Genomic DNA, 15,923 nt, shown 5'->3' on the forward strand with positions numbered 1-15,923 from the left:
ACCTGAGAATTTGTCTTACTTCACCTTAATCCACAAGTGCCAGCAGCCAGAATAGGGACAGAACAGACACGGTCCCTTTGCAGGGCAGCTCTTGCTATAGGGCTCATCTCCCCTGTCACTGTTGTTAATGTCAAGGGAAGATTAAAGTCTGGCGCTGGCCCCCATCAGCGGGTACAGGAGGACCAGTCAAGCTGGAGTCCCTGAACAGGTAGGGGCTACATGCCAACGGGGCCGGTACGAAAAGGCTGTGGCCTAAAGCGTTGCAGTTGAGAGGAGCCAGGCTGGGGTTCCCCCCAGTGTGTGTGAGGCTGCTGAGCCCATGCGTAGGAGGGACCAAGCTAGGGCTCTACACAATCTCCAGCCTGCGTGGGGGAGGGGAAGCCAAAGTGGGTCTCCCCCCCCGGAGGTGCCCGGCGCGGGGCTCAGGGTGCTGAGCCCGTGAGTGGACGGGGTCTAGGCTGAGGCTGTTCCCTGTGTGTGGTGGTGGACGGGACGGACAGCCCAGGGCTCTCCCCGGTGTGTGTGGAGCGACAGGCTGATGCTCTACACTGCATGTGGCAGGGATCGGCTCCTGAGCTGGGAGCAGCCCTGGCCCCGGGACGGAGTAGGCTTGTGCCCCCCATTATAGCACCAGGTGGCCCATGGGGCTGGCAGGAACACTACTAGCCTCCTCTCTGCGAGCGCGTCCGCCCCGGCTGGATGAATAAGGGAAGCCGCAGGCTTCTGCCCGCCAGAGCGAGCCCAACGCTCGGAGTCCCTGAAGCGGTGCTAACTACCGTCTGCCTCCCCGGACTCTGCGGGGAAATGGCGCCCAACTCGCTCGCTCCCTCTCTGACGCACAGGCGCCTCACTGGCCGTGATACAAAATGGCGTCGGTGGCGGCCCCGGACCCAGCATAGCTGAGAGGCCGTGGCGCGGGGAACTGGGCTCGCGGCGCGTAGCCAATCGGGGTTGGCGTTGGGCCTCCGGCGACCAATGAAGTGCGCGGGCGGCGGTTTCTGGTGCCGGCTGTCCAATGGCGGCTCGGCAAATGCTGGTTGCGGGGCCCGCCCGCACGGCTCTGGGCGGCGCTGGAGCGGGCGGGCGCTGAGGCGGCCGTTTCCTGTCCTGGTGCATGGTGGTCGGACGGAGGAATTGTTGGAAAATTTCTCGGCGAGGTTAGTATATAAATGTGTTTTTACCCAGTGTGCCTTATTCTACCCACCGCCATCTCCGGCTGGGGCTGCCTCGCCGGGCCCGGCCCGGCCCCTCCGCGCCGCGCGCGGGGAAGTGGAGCGGGGCAGCCAGCGAGCGGGGGCAGCGGGGCAGCGCCGACTGACATTAATAAAGCCGCGGTTCTGCCGCCCGCCCGCCTTGTACATTTTCCTCCCCTCCCCCATCCTGCTTTCCACAGCCGCCGCCTCAGCTGCACCAGCTTCCTCCCCGCTGGCGCTGGCGCCGCCGCCTCGGGGTGCCGCTCGGGGCCGACGCCGCTACGGAGCTCCATGACGAACACGCGGCTGGGGCGCGGGGAGGTGGCTAGGCCGGAGCGGCTCCCCCCCGTCCGCCCGTGCTCCGCGGGACAGGGGCTGAGCGCCGCCGCTCCCCGGGGGTTTGCCCTGGCCCGTGCCTTTGGCGTGCTGCGTCACTCAGGGAGCGGGGTCGCTCCCCTGTCCGGCGCTGGGTCCGGTCCGGGCGGGTGTCGGCTCCCCCGCGCACGCTGCAGCAGTTGCTTTCCCTGCGCGCCGCTCTGCCTCGAGGGCAGGTGTCCCGCCAGCGCCGCCCCTAGCCGCAGATGCGGGGGCAGAGGAGGCGCCCATCGCACATGCCTCGGACTTTGTTTGCATTACAATGCAGGCCCGGTAGTGGTGGTCATGCTCAAGGGACTTGTTGCAAACACCTTGTGTGCTTGTTTTTGTTTTACTGTTGCCGTGTCTAAGGGATGGAGTCTCCCTAGTCCCCGTGACTTTTAATTGCCTTTGCAAAAGTTACCTTCAGCAAATAAAATTTTGCAGGTTTTGGGGGTGTGTGTGTGTTAATTGCTACCACATGTAAAGGGGATTTATCCCGCTTGCTTCAGTTGCCCTTTCTTAAAAATGACTTGCACCTGGAGCTAATTTGGAAGTTAAGTCACTTTTAGGAGGGTTGCTGCAGTGGCAGTGAAGGAGGGAGTTCTTAAATCTGTCAATGACACAAACAGTACTCCATGCTTAAGAAGGAAAGATTTACAAAAGAGCATTAAAGGGAATCACCCCGTGAAGGGGTCTCCCGCATTGAAGAGCGTTGGGAAGCCTCTCCTTCGTGGAGAAGATGCTGTTCTGTCCGTAGTATTTATAGCGTCATAAGCATGCATACTGCTTTACTAACACAAGATGAGGTCCCTGCATTGTGTCAGATAAACTAAAATAGACTTTCTCTGCTCATAAAAATAACATACAGCTATGTTTTTAAAAGAGCATTACCTCTCTTTTCTTAGCACTTTCTTCTGTCCAGAATGTGTAGTAGCATATATACAGTTAGAAGATCCAATTATAGAAAAAACATTTTTACAATAGATTACAATATATTTTCACAATTAAGCTGCTTTATGATTTTGTTAAGAGGGATCATCTTGTAAAAATTAAGACTTTTTTAGAAAACCTAGCAGTTATCCGTGTTCTATATACAAAACCTATTGTGGCTTAATTTTAGAATATTGCAAATTTTAAATCTTTAATAACTTGTGAAGTGTGACATACTTCTCAAAAGATTCCTTTTATATGAATTTGGTTTCTTTTTAAAAATTGTAAATAAAATACTTTTCTAGGATATTTCTCAGAATGTTGGTTTCAGTGTTCTAAATCTCCCATTGAATTAGAGGAGTTTTTGTCATGTTGTTTCAGGTAGATAATAGACAGTTAAATTTATTTACCTTAAATAGTTTGTCTCCCAGGAGTACAGGAATATGCATTTCGTGTATCTGCATAAATGAGTCTTTGGTTATCAAGATCTACTTTTAGAATTTCTAAGGTACAATAAAACAAGCGTGCTTTAATGGTTTAGCTTTTTAGATTTAATTTTAATCATTTAATTCTGTGAGGGCTTAATCCTCCAAGACTTTCACATTTTCTAGAGCAATAAGAATTTTGAGTATTATTTTCACAGCAGAGTTTTTCAACTTAATCAGTAAAGAAAATAAAACTATTTACTTAAGATGATGCAGTGAAATACTATAAATTCATGTTAATTAAAGGATACCATATAGATAATTTTAATGTTTTACTTAGTTTATTTTACTGATGAGCACCATCCCCAGAGTTTATTGCAGTCCATCTAAGTTGCCTTTCTGATAGTTGTGGAATAACATTTTACTTTTAACAGACTATTTAAAGAATTATTATTCTGGTTTAGTTTATAAAGTAATACACATGCTTAAGTGTTCACTGAATAATGCTTTATCACAGGAATAATCTTGTAGGTTTCATTGGGTCTACTCATGTTTGATTTAGTGTGCACGTGTGTATCTGTAGAATCTGAATACTTCATAAACATTAATTTATTTTCATAATACCCTGGTGAGGTGAAGTGGTAATATATCTGTTTTATAGCTGGGGAACTGAGGCTCAAAGAGATTAAGGTCAAAAGCATTCACTAATTTTGGGTGTCCAAACTGAGATGTCTCGGATCTGATTTTTCAGAGTACTCAGCATTACATAGCTCTTTATTTGTCCAAAGTACAGCTGTCTGGGTATGTCTGTGCTCCAGCCCAAGTCCAAACATCTGTATTGCACTTAAGCAGACCCTTAGCGTGAGCCCAGTAAGTCTGAGTCAGCTGGCGCGCGCCAACCACACGTTTTTAATTGCACTGTAGACATGCCCTTATTGACTTGCCTTGTAGTTGTGGATGCTCAGCACTTTTGCACATCAGACTTCAGGGATTCAGACTGGACATCCAGACAAAGAGGAACACATAATTAGTGACAACTTGTGAGAAGTTTGGTTTAGGTGGCTTGCCCAATGTTAGTTATCATTGGCTCCCAGTTTCTCTTGTCCAGCCAGTCCCAGCCTCTCTCTCCAGCCGCTCCTAGTCTCTTCCCCTCCCTGCTGGCACCCAGTCTCAGTCTACCCCTTGCTCCCAATCCCTCCCCTTCCAGTCTAATATCTCTGCCTAGCTACTTTCAGTCTTTTCTCCCTAGCTCCCAGTTCCAGTCTTTCTACCAAGCCAGTACCAGTCTTCTTAGTCAGTCTGTCTCATTTCCTCCTTCAGCTCAGCATCTCCGTATTCAGGCCAGACCTAGGGAAAGCCGTTTCATCCTGGCATGCTTCAGCATGAGCAGGTAGGGGCTGACCGAGAACCCTCAAATTCATAACTTTCATGCCCTTCAGCAGATAATGCTATAGCCAATTACTACAGGAGCTGCAGCCCGTTCACACTTATTTCCAGTCTTCACAAAAGATTTACAACCTCCTTTCTCCCAATATTTTCTCTACTGACTTATTGAGTACGTTTAAAAAATCTTTAAATTTATTGGCCAGCTGACAGTTCCGGAAACAATCCTCTTCCCAGGACAGGTGTACCATGCCATGGCAGTGTAAGTTTCCCACCCTGTCCCACCAATCCCTCTCTGCTTTTTAACTCTAGAGGTGGTCCCTCTAGGAATGATTCACTGTGCTTGTTGGCCATGTCTGTCCTGGAGAAATTTGTCGTGCTAATCACCCCTAATATGCCTGTAACATATCTTGTATTTGCACATGTATTCCCAGTAGTGCACAGTGCTTGCTCCACCTTTTGAATTAGACTAGCTTTGAGTTGGACTGACCAAGAAGTGGTTGTCTCTCATGCCAAATCCACCAGTGTAATGCTGTTTGTATAGAATCTCTGGCATAATTATCTTAACTGTGAAAATGGTCTTCCTATTAATTATCCCACAGTCCACTACTTAAGTGCCTATTATACCTTCTGAACTCTACAGCATAGGGGTCAAGGATGCTTGAAGCCGCACCCTCCAGGGACCCCAACATCATGTTGTTTCCCCAGGAGGTTTTTGAAATCTGACTTTTAGAAAGCCTTTCAAAATTTTCAGAAGCCACTGCTTCAGGAAGCTGTTTTGGGATCTGTGGAATAGTTATCCAGAAACAGTGCATCTGAAATGGTGAAGTACCAGCAAAAGTGTGGTTGTTGTGCTAACTGACTAAACAGCACTGCTCTTGTGAATGTGCTGCATTTTTGGTTCTTCAGTGCTGTCCTACTCATTCAGTTACCAACAGTACAATTTTCTGCTAACAAGGTTGCCAGTTGATTCCAGTTAGGATGGTGTTTTTTGTGATGTACAGCTTACCCATTTTGAACTGTATCAAGACCACCAAAATAATTTCACTTAGGTCTTTAACCATCCTTTGCTTTAAGTGTACATATTCAGGAATAGTGCTGAGTAGGCCAACTTAACCTGGATCATCCTGAATCTTATGCACATTCTCAACGTTATTTTCTAACCTTCCCACAGTCTATTTTAAATGTGTCACACTCTAAAGGGCACTCTGGGTGCCACCAGAGTGCAAAATTTCACCAGAATGTATTGTTATTTGTATTACTGTAGCACCCAGGAGCCCTAGTCATGGATCAGAACCCCACAGTGCTAGATGTTCAAACCCAGGACAGAAAGATGGTTCGTGCCTATACAGCTTACAATCTATAACAATAATATCAGGGAAAATAAAACTTAAAATGTCAATTGTTTTGTAACAAAACTGGTTAATAAGATTCTTTTGTATAGAATGCATGGATTGGCAATGCTCATATGTTCATTGTTAAAGATGATTTAAACATTAAACTGAACATGTAAAATGGCCATGTTTTTCTCCACTTGTGTTTGGGGTTAAAAGTATGACTGCTAGAATGGTAAGAAAGCACAAAGGGTTATGAGGCATTATCACTGCTCTCATAAGCAGGTGTAACTACACTGAAGTTAAAGGTGCAGCTGCCTATGGCAATGATAACCTTGGTCTTGTACTTCTATCTTATTTGCAGGAAATCTCAAAACTAGCAGCATTGTTATAACTAACAAGCCTCAACTTGTTCTGCAAAAAAGCTGAAGTGCCATACAAAGGCCAAAATGTGATCTAGAATTTGGCCAGAGTCTCTGACATGGCAGAGCCAACTCTCATCCACTTAGCTACACTGACATTCAGAATGAATGTACCATACCTATATGCATGGCAGTATAGTCTGAAACCATAGTTTCATAGTGAAACCCCCAGAGCCAGAAATAGATACCCGCGATTCTTGACTCCCAACATTCCTTTGCTGTCTAGCAAATAGTTGTGTAAGGCACTTTTCAAAATGCATGTCTCCCCTCCGTCTAACTGCTGGTCTACATAGAGGTTAACAGCCAAGTACTGCTACCAGTTTCTCCTTTAGCTCAACTGGTGGAAGTTTGTGCTGTGGATTTGAAAATTATGCATTACAATCCTATTAATGATCCATGCAAGGGATCAGCCTGGTTCCATGTGGTAACTTCTGTTTCTTTTCGGTTTGCTTTATAAAACCCTAGGAAATTACATACACAAATTATGTTGAAAGAAAGTTAAGGTTGCAAAGTCAAGGACTCAGAAATGAGGAACTACCAGATTTAAGGATGTGTGTGCAAACTTATTTTGTCTTCATTGTGCATATGTGCTATATAGTCTTTACATAATCATATTCTGTCTGTTTCACAGGACCCATGCCACATTTAGTGCACAGGTTAGACATCTAATGAGGCAAAGAGTTGCAAGAAGAGAAGGAATATTTTCTTGTGTTCAGAGCACTAGATTGGGATCTGTGAGAGCTGGATTCTATTCCTTGCTCTGCCACAGACTTTCTATGCAATGTTAGCCAAGGCTATCATAATATATACATGCACCAGTAAACTGAAATAAAATTGCACAGACAACCTTAATTCTAGCATTTCTTAATTTTTCAGTGGCTAACTATAATATTGTTTTGAGATATTATGTATAATTTATAACTTGTGTTGAGGCAGCCTCTATTCCAGACTCTTAGGCGTCATTGAGTTCTCCAAGCAATTGTCAGTCTTGACCTTCTGCATAAAGGTCTGGAGTCTTATGATCTATATAGTACGATTTCAGGATTAGCACTCTTGTGTGTCACTCTGAAGCTTATTTTATGTCTGTCGCGTCAGTGTGAAGCAATGGAAACTGCTGCAAGCATGTTTGAGGGCTCCTTTTATTCAGAATATCACCAAATTAAAACATAACTGGGTTTTACTGTCTGTGTGACATTACTAAGGGTACAATCTGGACTGTTGAACAGCTATATCCCCTCAATTCTCCAGCATGGGGTGCCTTTTACATTGCTTCACTGTGAGAGCAACTGCTCCTTGTTTGCTCAAGCACAGCCTCCACCATGTAAATTACTTCGTTATACTGTATGAGTGCTATGGCCAGCCACTCTTGAATTACACTGCAGAGCAACACCAGCAAATTCCCAGTCCCAAACTTTCCCCCAGAAATGTGCATCTTGTACTGCCTAGCCCTCTCCTGGACAACACAAGCTCATATAAAGTCTGTTATTTTATTAATAGAAAATGATGTGTACAAATCCTGTGATCTCAAACAGAGTTTCCCAAACACTTCAGTCCAATCACACTGCTTAGATAAAACAGTAAAACAAGTTTATTAACTGCAGAAAGATAGATTTTAAGTAATTACAAATAATGAAGCCTAAAAGTCAGAATTTGGTTACAAAGAAATAAAAGATAAAACACAACCTAATACCTAATTTAACAAGCTTAAGTGAATTCAGAGCAAAAGGTCTCTCTATCCACATGCTTCAGCAGCCTCACTGGCTGAATTCCTTTCAGACAGGATCCCTCCCTCAGTCCAAAGCTGTTACTTTGTTCTTCAGGTGTTGTGACTGCCATGGGTAGAGAGAAAGGGTGGAATAACTGTTCTTATACTTTCCTTCTCTTTGAGAATCATCTCCAGCTGGGGTTCAGGAGACAAAGTCTGGGTGGATGGAAACCTTCTGCTGTTTCTTTGCCAAGATGTAAATTTCTCATTCACCCTTTTTCCTGCCAAAGAATGGCCACTTAACAAGGTGATGGTTGGATTTTGTTGTCTTTGAGGGACTAGTTTGTGGCTGCTTCCACAGATTTGAAATATGTCTTAGGGCACTTCTTCACTAGCCACGGCGGCAGCGCTTTAATGTGGCTGTGTAGTAATGGCACTGTAAAAAAAACAAACAAAAAAAAAAAACCCACCTGTGTGAGGGGAGTGGCTACACTGCCATGTTACAGCGCTGAAACTTGCAGCGCTCAGGTGGGTGTTTTTTCACACCCCTGAGCGAGAAAGTTACAGCAGTGTAAAGTGTTAGTGTAGACAAACCCTTAGTAACATCATACAGTAGAATCTTGTAACTTTACATACAGTGTTGCCACACATTTTACCATGACAATAATGATCAGCAAATTCGGAGTTTTCGAGTGATACCTTACAAGGCAGAGTTTGTACAACATTTATCATAGTCTTGAAAAAGGGGTGAACATAGGGTTACAGACTGACAGTCTGTCACCATCCAATTTTTAAATTCTTAGCCATTTTAATTTTACGAGTTACACCTGTGTGGTTTGCAGCTACCTATGTCATGCCAAGAGTCCTAGACCATTGTAATAGCAGAGGTAATTCAGCCAATCACTATCCTTACTCTGCAGCTAATTTGCATGCACCAGGTTGTATCAGGGAGACTGCGCATGTGGTGGATTCCTTGGTCGAACTGCCACTCCATGTGCCGCCTGCACAAACCTTGAAGCACAACACAAACAGCATACACAATAATCCCAAAACACCCAGCCCCTCACTGCAGCACATATCGCTCATTCTCCACCACACAAATCAACACAGTATCCCCCAGCACTAGTACCCAGACACAAAGCAGTGCAACGACCACACACAGCCCGTCACTGCAGCATACACACATTACTTGCTACCTAAACAAATCAACAACATGCAAACTCACCACCCTCGCTCATACTTATCATAAAACCATAAATGAGCCTTGTCTCCCCTCTCTGTGTGGGGATCCTGCTATTGTCATTACCCTTTTTTTCAATTTTTTTTTTTGTCTAACTTCCCTATGGCAACATAAGATGCCAAATTCCAGCTTCCCATTTCTCAACTGACCTTCCCATTCCTAACTGCCTCTTTGTCAGCTGTCATTCCCATTCGTCCAGTTCTCAACTGTCTCCCTCCCTCCAGCCACGTTCCTAGCTGCTGATTTCCCAGGTGCTCATAACCCAGTTGCCACTCCCATTCCCAGATGTCCATTTCCTAACTAACACGGTTGCTCCCAACTGCCTAAATTCCAGCTGCTACTCCTGATCTCTGCTGCCCAGTGCTCAGCTGACACTCCCAATGCCAGCTGCTGCTTCCAGTTCCCATAGAACCATCTGATTTAAACATTTCATCCCTTCTCCAACTAAAGGAAAAGAACCCACAATATTCTGCTGCTTGTTTGAGTACATAAGCATGTTACATAGGCATCTTATTTGACTGCTGCTGCTCTCTGCATTATTCATGATAAATCCAATAATTCTTTCCTCCAACTTAATGCAAGTTCAAAGCTCATTTTGTTTTTTTTATAAAATGTTCATTGCTCTACATTTATGGATGGTAAATTTTGTCTGCCATCAGTTGCCAGTGTTTAAGTCCACTTGGATTTTACATTTCTCTGTAGGTTTTCTACACTGAACTCCCCATAGTGCCAACAGCAGACATTGCTCATTCACTGGCCAGTTCTGCCTCCAAATCATTATAGGCAGGGCTGGTTTTACTGCCTCTTGTTAAGGTTTCCAGACACATTGTATTATAAGATTGTGTTTTCAGTTGCTTAGCCAAACTTTAACCAACATTTTCCATGTAAAGTCTCAGGCTGAATTTTTTGGGAAAAGTTCAGACAAAATGGGTCCGCTGTTTCCAAGAATGAAAGAAGGGAAAAATACATTGTTTTGCCCCTATTAAAATTTTTGTGAGGACTTTTCTTTAAAACGATCAAGTAGCATGCAGTATAGCAGGGGCTTGAAATTTGGAAGGGGTTGCCTTTGTGTGAGTAACATGTCTTTTGCTGTAAAAATAAGCTCAAATTTGGCTAAGTTATAAGCCTTTGGAAAATTCAATTCAAACACTCAGTAGAGACTTGCTAGAGCTTAACAACAAAAATCTCTGAAGATTTTCTCATTGTGCATGTTCAAGCCTCTTAGCTCCTAGAACTGACCAGACTGCCTATGTGTCACCCTCACAGAGCATCTGAGCATGCTCCATTCCCTCACGGCTATGTGTGACTGGACTGCACATTCATAGCAACGACAGCGACTAAGCATGCTTTAGCCCAAAGCTATAGAATCTCAGAAAGGCTTTCTCTGTGATGGCTTCTCTCACAGGCTCTGGGCTGGGGTTTAGCAGGGCACTGGAGCAGGGGAGACTAGGACTGGGTGCCAGTGAAAGTAAATGGATGGGGGGAAATGGACATCTGATGGGGTGATGGGGACAACACTGGGATTGGATGAGGAGCTGGGGTGAGGGGAGAAGACTGGGACTGGCTGGAGGAGGAACCAGTGAGGGGGATCAGGGGTAGGGGAAGAAGAGAGACAGATTAAAAAGGACCTGGGGTGTACGTGGTGGGGAGAACTGGGATTGGCCAGACAAAGAGACTGGCACAAGGAGGGGATGAGGTGAATGACGTTGGATGAGGAACCCAGTGAGGGAGACTAGTTAGGAGCCATTGGGGTGGGAAAGAGACAGTTCAGGCAAAAAGCTGGTAGCTGGTGATTGGGACTGAGAGTTGTGAGGGTAGATGAGGACTCAGACAGAGAACCCACAGGGGGAGACTAGGATTGGCTGGGCAAGGAGGCTGGGATGAGAAGCCTGAAGAGTGGGAGTGAGTAGACAGGGAGTCTGAGACCGTGATAGGGAGCCAGGAGTGAGGGAAAAAACAGGACCTGGGTGGGTTGGAGGGCACTGGGCAGAAAGTCTGAAGATTGGGGGGAAACGAGCCTGTGTCCACTAGAACCCACTTTCCTCCAGAGTGTGGAATGGTACCTAAGATTCCTCAGTCTCCCCATTTCTCTGCTGTCAGCAAATGTCCGTGAAACCCACTGGCAAAGTGTACGTTTCATCTGCCTGTAGTGTTGGTCCACACAGCGAATGATAATCTACTACTGTTATCAGCTGGCTTGAGTAGCAGAGGTCTGTGTGGAGAATCTAAAGTTTCCAGCCCTGCTTATGAATTGTGGGTGTCAGTATGATGCCACATGATGAAATTTCTAGGGTTTTTGGATTTTTTTCCAACTTGCTTTTTAGAAACCTAGCAAATTACACACACAGAGCTATGTTAAAAGAACATTATTAAGGTTACGAAGTCCAGCAAACAAACATTATGAAATGCCAGAATTAAGGTTGCCTTTGCTACCTTAATTTGGCCTACTTGTGCATATGCATTATGATACAGTCTTTAATTATATGATCACATACAGTAGAACACCAGAGTTTATGAACTGACTGATCAACCACACTCCTCATTTGAACCAGAAGTATGCAATCAGACAGCAGCAGAGACCAAAAAAAGCTAATACAGTACTGTGTTAAACATAAACTAGTAAAAAAAAAAAAAAAAAGATTTGACAAGGTAAGGAAACTTTCTGTGCTTGTTTCATTTAAATTAAGATGGTTAAAAGCCACATTTTTCTTCTGCATAGTAAAGTTTCAAAGCTGTATTAAGTCAATGTTCAGTTGTAAACTTTTGAAAGAACAATCATAACGCTTTGTTCAGAGTTACGAACAATCTCCATTCCTGGTGTGTTTGTAACGCTGAGGTTCTAGTGTACTATTTTTTTGACTCATTCAATGCTGAGGACAGATCATGCTCTAGGGATAGGGTGACCAGATGTCCTGATTTTATAAGGACAGTCCCGATTTTTGGGTGTTTTTCTTATATAGACTCCTATTACCCCCTACCCTCTGTCCCGATTTTTCACATTTGCTGTCTGGTCACCCTATCTAGGGATGAATCCGAGTTATACAGTGAAGGCTGGTTCCACTGACTCGGGCTCACACCTTGGAGCTAAAAAAAGCAGCGTAGTTTTTTGGGCCCAGGCTGGAGACTGGGCTCTGAAACCCAGTGGGGAAGGGGTGTCTTGGAGCCTAGACTCCAAATTGAGCCCAAATATCTATATTGCTATTTTTAGCCTCGCAGCACCAGCCCAGGGAGCTTGAGTCAGCTGACCTGGGCTCTGAGACTCACTGCTGTCACAGGGTTTTATTAAAACAACAAGGAGTCCGGTGGCACCTTAAAGACTAACAGATTTATTTGAGCATAAGCTTTCGTGGATAAAAAGCCTCACTTCTTCAGATGCATGGAGTCAGGGTTTTATTGTTTTCTGTGTAGTTGTACCCTGTTACTAAGTGAAGAATGCCATAAAAAAGCCCATGAGGAAGTTAATTCTGTCTTCTGAGCATAGTATGTAGCAAATAAGGCTTAAAGACCACACATTAAAAAATGAGGATAAACCAAAATATTGAATAGCTACTCTTCAACTGAGTACTGCCCATCCCGGGCAATGCATTAAGCAGGGGTCCTATGGAAACAATAATACATGATTATGTAATTAGAACATTATAATAATACATAGGCACAAGGAACCTGAATTAAGGATGCAGAGACCACCCTAACTCTGGCATTTTCTGACTTTTGAGTGCTTGACTTTGCAACCCTAATAGTGTTCTTTTCAATTAGGGTTTTTTTGTGTCTCAGGGTATGTCTACACTACAAAATTAGGTTGAATTTATAGAAGCCGGTTTTATAGAAATCGGTTTTTATACAGTCGATTGTGTGTGTCCCCACATAAAATGCTCGAAGTGCATTAAGTCGGCGGACTGCGTCCACAGTACCGAGGCTAGCATCGACTTCCGGAGCTTTGCACTGTGGGTAGCTATCCCACAGTTCCCGCAGTCTCCGCCGCCCATTGGAATTCTGGGTTGAGATCCCAATGCCTGATGATGCAAAAACAGTGTCGCGGGGGGTTCTGGGTACATGTTGTCAGGCCCCTCCCCCTCCGTCAAAGCAACGGCAGACAATCGATTCGCGCCTTTTTACCTGGGTTACCTGTGTAGACAACATACCACGGCAAGCATGGAGCCCGCTCAGCTCAGCTCACTGTCACCATATGTCATCTGAGTGCCGGCAGACGTGGTACTGCATTGCTACACAGCAGCAGCTAATTGCCTTTTGGCAGTAGATGGTGTATTACGACTGGTATTCATCATCGTCGTATTCCTCAGTTAGTTTGGTCAGAGGCACCTGGGCAGACATGTTTTGTCTCCTGGAGACTCAGTCCTGATAGCAGTCTTATTGAACCGTCTTGACGATGAGGGCTAGCAGTCGTAATACAGCATCTTCTGCCAAGCACCCAGAAGATGCCGATGGCTATCAGTCATGCTGCACCGTCTGCTGCCAGCGTAAGATGTAAAAGATAGATGGACCAGATTTGTTCTGTATTCATTTGCTTCCCCCTCCCTCCGTGAAATCAATGGCCTGCTAAACCCAGGGTTTTGAGTTCAATCTTTGGGGGGGCCATTCTGTGTGACAGTTGTTTGTCTTTCTCCCTGATGCACAGCCACCTTTGTTGATTTTAATTCCCTGTAAGCCATGTCGTCACTCGCCCCTCCCTCCCTCCCTCCCTCCGTCAGACAATAGTTTCGCGCCTTTTTTCAGCCCAGACGCCATAGCACTGGGATCATGGAGCCCGCTCAGATCACCGCGGCAATTATGAGCACTATGAACACCACGCGCATTGTCCTGGAGTATATGCAGAGCCAGAACATGCCAAAGCAAAACCAGGCAAGGAGGCGATTGCAGCGCGGCGACGAGAGTGATGAGGAAATTGACATGGACATAGACCTCTCACAAAGTATAGGCCCCAGCAATGTGCAAATCATGGTGTTACTGGGGGAGGTTCATGGTGTGGAACGCCGATTCTGGGCCTGGGAAACAAGCACAGACTGGTGGGACCGCATCGTGTTGCAGGTGTGGGACGATTCCCAGTGGCTGCGAAACTTTTGCATGCGTAAGGGCACTTTCATGGAACTTTGTGACTTGCTTTCCCCTGCCCTGAAGCGCCAGAATACCAGGATGAGAGCAGCCCTCACAGTTGAGAAGCGAATGGCGATAGCCCTGTGGAAGCTTGTAATGCCAGACAGCTACCGGTCAGTTGGGAATCAATTTGGAGTGGGCAAATCTACTGTGGGGGCTGCTGTGTTCCAAGTAGCCAACGCAATCACTGAGCTGGTGCTATCAAGGGTAGTGACTCTGGGAAATGTACAGGCCATAGTGGATGGCTTTGCTGCAGTGGGATTCCCTAACTGTGGTGGGGCAATAGACAGAACGCATATCCCTATCTTGGGACTTGAGCACCAAGGCAGCCAGTACATAAACCGAAAGGGGTACTTTTCAATGGTGCTGCAAGCACTGGTGGATCACAAGAGATGTTTCACCAGCATCAATGTGGGATAGCCGGGAAAGATACATGCACTCACGTCTTCAGGAACTCTGGTCTGTCTGAACGGCTGCAGCAAGGGACTTACTTTCCAGACCAGAAAATAACCGTTGGGGATGTTGAAATGCCTATAGTTATCCTTGGGGACCCAGCCTACCCCTTAATGCCATGGCTCATGAAACCATACACAGGCACCCTCGACAGTAGTCAGGAGCTGTTCAGCTATAGGCTGAATGGTGGTAGAATGTGCATTTGGACGTTTAAAAGTGTGCTGGCGCAGTTTACTGACTCGGTTAGACCTCGGCGAAACCAATATTCCCATCGTTATTACTGCTTGCTGTGTGCTCCACAATATCTGTGAGAGTCTGTGAGAGGGGGAGACGTTTATGGCGGGGTGTGAGGTTGAGGCAAATCGTCTGGCTGCTGATTACACGCAGCCAGACACCAGGGCGGTTAGAAGAGTACAGCAGGGCGCCCTATACATCAGAGAATCTTTGAAAACCAGTTTCATGACTGGCCAGGCTACGGTGTGAAAGTTCTCTTTGTTTCTCCTTGATGAAAACCCGCCCCCTTGGTTCACTTTACTTCCCTGTAAAACAACCGTCCTCCCCTCCCCACTTCGATCACTGCTTGCAGAGGCAATAAAGTCATTGTTGTTTCAAATTTATGCATTCTTTATTAATTCGTCACACAAATAGGGGATAACTGCCAGGGTAGCCCGGGAGGGGTGGGAGAGGAGAGAAGCACCGTGTGGGGTGGTGGAGGAGGGAAGGACAAGGCCACACTGCACTTCACAACTTATTGAATGCCAGCCTTCTGTTGCTTGGGCAGTCCTCTGGGGTGGAGTGGTTGGGTGCCCGGAACCCCCCTTCCCGCGTTCTTGGGCATCTGGGTGAGGAGGCTATGGAACTTGGGGAGGAGGGCGGTCGGTTACACAGGGGCTGAAGCGGTGGTATTTAAAAAGACACATTTTAGAGTACAAGGTTGCATTTTGCCTCTCATATTGAGGGCCTGCTGATTTAGTGTGGGAGATCACACACGCAGGGCCGGGCAACAGAATTCGGCTTGCAGGCAGCCGTGGTAAGCCACAGTCTTTTTGGCTTCTTTAAGTCTTCAGGGCAAATTAATCATTAAACACGCTTGCTTTTAAACCATATATTATATTTACAAAGGTACACTCATCAGAGGTCCCTTCTCCGCATTCAAGGTCCAGGAGCCTGGGTTGGTAGGGTATTGGCTCCAGGGTGATAAACAGTTCCTGGCTGTTGGGGAGAACGGTTTCTCTGCTTGCTTGCTGTGCGCTATCTTCAACCTCCTCCTCCTCATCATCATCCTTGTCCCCAAAATCCTCATCCCTGTTGTGTGAGACTCTCCCCTTGCAGGAGTCCAGGAACAGGGGTGGGGTAGTGTTGGGGGCAC

At 46.0% G+C, this 15,923-nt stretch overlaps 1 protein-coding gene across 1 annotated transcript in view; it reads left to right on the forward strand.

Annotated features, from left to right (window-relative positions):
* The first annotated feature begins 1,036 nt into the window (after positions 1-1,036).
* The window catches only part of ZNF143 (zinc finger protein 143), a 70,667-nt gene continuing 55,780 nt past the window's right edge, over positions 1,037-15,923 (forward strand). The window contains exon 1 of the mRNA XM_054025189.1: positions 1,037-1,157. The gene's annotated coding sequence lies outside the window, so the exon portion shown is untranslated. The remainder of the gene's footprint in view (positions 1,158-15,923) is intronic.

The sequence above is a fragment of the Malaclemys terrapin genome, chromosome 4, assembly GCF_027887155.1.
Source record: "Malaclemys terrapin pileata isolate rMalTer1 chromosome 4, rMalTer1.hap1, whole genome shotgun sequence".
NCBI lineage: Eukaryota > Metazoa > Chordata > Testudines > Emydidae > Malaclemys > Malaclemys terrapin.